General features: G+C 33.1%; 1 non-coding gene across 1 annotated transcript; it reads left to right on the top strand.

The window, feature by feature from the left end:
• Positions 1 to 3602: 3602 nt before the first annotated feature.
• Positions 3603 to 3707, top strand: LOC131808658 (U6 spliceosomal RNA). Its single transcript, XR_009344868.1, has one exon. It is a non-coding gene; the product is annotated as a U6 spliceosomal RNA (small nuclear RNA).
• The last annotated feature ends 1278 nt before the right edge of the window (positions 3708 to 4985 follow it).

Raw genomic sequence — 4985 nt, 5'->3', positions numbered from 1 at the left:
CACAAGCTTCATGTAGATCTGATGAAGAGGGCCGCTGGAAATTGAGCTATATACAGTTACCAGATGCAGAAAGCAGTTCTTACCTCTCAGCAGAAAAATATGTACATGTGTGAATGGAAGAAGGGCATGTAAAGAAGTAAACAGTTAAATAGGATCTATCACAGAGACTGTATTGGCTATCAAATATCTCCTTTCACCTTATTCCTTAAAATAGAACTCTTATTTTAATCTGAGATGACTTTATTCAAGGCTAAAAGTATACATTTTCCAATCTCTTCTGCAGGTTGAAATGGACAAGGAAATGTAAACAGAAATTGCTGTGTAGCGTTCTATTAATTCACTTTAAGACTAACTCAAACATGAGGGTCAACATTTTGCCATTTCACCCTTTTCTTTCCAACTTATAATGCAAGCATTATGGTTGGAATCCTGCAGCTTTTGTGTGACTTTGAAACTGGAAGCAATACACTAAAGACAGGATGGCAAACAGAAAAATGGATCATGACCAAGATGGCTTTAATGCTGCCCTCAAATTGACTAATGCTAGGCAGAATTTGTCCTGACTATAAGTCTTTTTCTTAGCATATTTAGTTTAGAAAACCTGTAATTTGCAAATCCTTTCTCTACCCCCTCTGAAACTTACCTGAATTTCCTTAAAGCCTAAAACTCAAAGAGTTCTTTCTCAAGGGCCCGGAAACCATCTCTATGAAATGTTAACATCAAAGGAAGAAAAGCCTATCTCCCAGTCTCTGTGGAAGGACAGAAGCTCAACTTAGGTGGGCACCTTGCTCCAACTTGTAAAACTACCTCCTCTCAGGAAAAGTGGAAGAAGTTTACTTTTCCTCTGGGTAAAGCTAATAAGTAAACACTAATGGCCTATGCCCTGTCTCCTGCCACAAAAGGTCTTAAAACACTCGCCTGCTCTTTGTTTTAGTGGAGCTGAGTACTGTGACCTAGTCTGTGTTCTTTCCTCAATTGCTGACAATAGTATCAGAATCAATCAATTTCTGCCTGCTCATCTTGTCCAGCGAGTTTTGTTTTTTGGTTTTTCTTTGTTTGTTTTTTAAACCCTAATGATTTTGTGAAACCACAAGTATATATCTTACCTCCAAACTTCTTTGACATGATAAAATAAACTCCCGATTTAAGTCACTATAGTCAGGGTCACTTCTAACAGGAGTCAAATGCAATTCCTAACTGATAGAAAGCTGTCAAACATAAAACTGAGTAAGGAAACTGGTAAACCTATGGTAAAATTTACTAGGGCCCATAGAATATAACCTGGAAGTGAACTAATAAGAATTATAATAATCTAATCTTTTTTTATTTTCTAAGAGAAGGCTAGAAAGTATTAATATAATTGGAACCTTATAAATTTAATTACACATGGTAAAATTTCAAAATAACCTTTGGAAGATGAAATAATGAAGTATGTGCTTTTCAAAACTATACAAGTAAAACTTTGACTAAGAAAATAAGGACTTAATTAATCCAAAAAAAGATCAGTAAATCAAAAATTAAAATGAAGTATATTAAAAATCCAGAGAGCTAGAAAGTACAAACAGAAGTATTTCTCCATCAGATGTTAATTAATGTGAAGTGAGGGAAGTGTTAACTTGACTGCAATCACTTCACAATGGATACATATACAAAATCATCACATTGTATACCTTAAAAAATTCTCATTCTACAACCTAGCCATATACAATTTTAATTTGTTAATCATACCTCAATAAAGCTGGAGAAAAAAATTTCTATATTCAGGAAATCTAAAAAGTACCTCAAAATATATAACATAAAGATTTAAAAAACTACCTATCGATCACACTCTTTAATTGAGAAGTTAGGCAGGAGAAAACACACACACACACACACACAATTTGCATAGACAATTAGGCTTAACTTAATAGACATATTTAAAAATCCTTACATAAGAACAATCACAGAATATACACTTTTTGTCAACCACACATGGAACACTTACAAGTAAGATCCACATTGCAGGTTGCAAAACAAATCTTAAATATCAAAGAATCAGTACATGTATACCACAGTGTTGTCCTTACAACATAATTAAAAGAGAATAGCAGCAGAAACCATTACCTGTTTGAAGAACACTTTAAAACCATCTTCTGAATTGACCTAAGAAGATACCTTAAGGGGAAAGAAAAATTCTTATAAATAAATAGAGAATGAAAGTAACATATATTGAAACTCATCGTATGTAGTGTTTTTTTTGTTTTTGTTTTTGTTTTTGTTTTTTTATGGTATGTAACTTAAATGGTACTTAAAGAGAAAGATACAGAAAAGTCTTAATAAGTAGTTTTAAATACTATGAAGAAAAACTTGAAGGATCAAATATAATGAAGGGTCAGAGTTAAGATGTTGAAAAAGACTGACTTAAAAGTGTATTTTTTTTTAAGATTTTTTTTAAATTTATTTATTTGGCAGAGAGAGATCACAAGTAGGCAGAGAGACAGGCAGAGAGAGAGAGAGAGGAGGAAACAGGCTCCCTGCTGAGCAGAGAGCCCGATGCGGGACTCGATCCCAGAACCCCGAGACCACGACCTGAGCCGAAGGCAGCAGCCCAACCCACTGAGCCACCCAGGCGCCCTTAAAAGTGTATTTAAGGTAATAAAGAGCAAAAAGGTAAAAAGCATAAAAAATACATAATCAGGAGGACTACAGGTTTTTTTAAGTAGTAATAAAATAACAAACATCTAATTAGAATGAATCAAGAAAATAATAAAATGCTCAGAAGTATTTCAGGAACTGAAAAGAAATGTATTATAGATGCAGTAGAAATTATAAAGATAACATAGATGACTTCATGCTCTTATAATTGAAAAACATCCTAGAAGCACCTAGGAACTATCCTTACACATTGACTCTAAGATAAACAGAAAACCTGAATAATACTAGAAAAAAAAAAAAAATGAATCAGTTAATACAAAGAAAACTCTAGACCCAGGTGGTTTTATAGGTAAGTACCATACAATATGAGATTAAGAGATGATTTCAGTCTCACTAATAAGTGTCTAAATAATAGAAAATGAAGGACACTCTATAGTTCATTTTATAATAATAAGATAATTGTAACATAAAAATTAGGTAAGAATTATAAAATAAAGTTATAGGCCAATGTATTCAACAACCTAGGTAAAAAAAAATTCCTAAACAAAATATTGCATGAATCCAAGCAAAATATATGAAAATATAATAAATCATGCCAAAATATTTCTATTTCAGGAATTCTAGGTTGGTTTCATATTAGAAACTGATTATTGAGTTCACCATTTACCTATGTTAATTGAATGTAGAAAAAACGAGTGATGTTCTCAACTGATATAGGACACTCATTTGATAAAATTTGAAACCCATTCATAATACAACAAAAATTTAACAAACTAAAAATAAAAAAGAATATAGCAAATATTACACTTAGTGGTAAAATATTAAAGCTATTCATTTTCAAATCAAATATAAGACAGTGATGTCCAGTATCACTGTTTCAACATTATTCTAAATTCTTGATTATCCAGTAGCATAAGAAAAAGGAAAATAAAAGGAGATGTAAAAATAGGAAAGGATGAAATTAGCATTTGCTTCAGCAGCACATATACTAAAATTGGAATGATACAGAGAAAATTAGCATGGTCCCTGCACAAGGAAGAGACACATAAATTCATGAAGCATTCCATATTTTTATGCTAAGTGAAATAAGTCAAGCACAGAAAGACAATTATCTTATGGTTTCACTCATACATGGAACATAAGGAAGAGAGCAGAGGACCACAGGGGAAAGGAAGGAAAACTGAAGGTGGAGAAATCAGAGAGGGAGACAAACCATGAGAAACTGTGGACTCTGGCAAATAATCTGAGGGTTTCAGAGGGGTAGGTGGGTGGGGAGCAGTGATAACCGGGTGATGGGATTAAGGAGGGCATGTGTTGTGATGAGCACTGGGTATTAATACAAACTAATGATTCACTGAACACTACATCAAAACTAATGATGTACTATTCAGTAGCTAACTGAACATAATAAAAAAAAAGGATTAAAGAGAAAAAGGAAAGGATGAAATTAAATTGTAATTGTTATAGATAATATGACTGTATACAGAGAAAAAAAAGTAAAGGCATGATTTCATATATTTGTTCACATTGCTGTTATCTATCTAATAGACCCATGCTTGTCAAGCCAGTCTTGGAATTATATTTACCTAAAGACTCTGAAATGTTTGTTTAATTCTACAAATTATGATAACTATTATTATTACCTTAATTTCAAAAAATATATCCAGGAAGTGATATTAGTAAAACATGGATTTTATACCATGGTAGCTAACATCAGAATCATCAAATTCAATAGCCAATTTAGTTTTAACTTACTCATGTAATTGGCTCTCTCAACTAAATTGGAGATTTTCAAGTCAAGATTTTAAAGTATCTAGCCATATTATTTACAAGGGCCATCCCATATCTTCTAATAGATCCAACTGCAGCATTCCCAGCAAGACTTGCGAGCTTGAGGCTGTACATTTCCAAGATGGCTGTTTCTGCTATTTCCAATCTAACTACTCATGTCAAAGGCATATGCCAGAACCAAATTAAATCAGTCTATGGGGCTAAAACTTGGTAGACAAAACCAACTAAACATACCTAAAGAAGATTTAGCCCAACATGGTCTAGTATTAGCTGGAAAACACACACACACACACACACACACACACATCACACACATACACACACAAACACACACACACACACACAGACATACACATATATATATATATATGTATGTGTATATATGTTTGTTTTATATTTGATATATATGTATGTGTACGTGTGTGTGTGTGTGTGTGTGTGTGTGTGTGTATAGGACAAGATCCCCCTGCTCTGATCCCAAGGTCTTACCTGCTAGTAATAACTGGTTCAAATCCAAACTTACAAAGAAAAACTGAATCTGTTCCTGATTTTAGGGACCT

Source organism: Mustela lutreola, chromosome 9 (genome assembly GCF_030435805.1).
Source record: "Mustela lutreola isolate mMusLut2 chromosome 9, mMusLut2.pri, whole genome shotgun sequence".
NCBI lineage: Eukaryota > Metazoa > Chordata > Mammalia > Carnivora > Mustelidae > Mustela > Mustela lutreola.
The sequence above is the reverse complement of the archived record's forward strand: the minus strand, read 5'-3'. Positions and strand labels throughout refer to the sequence as shown.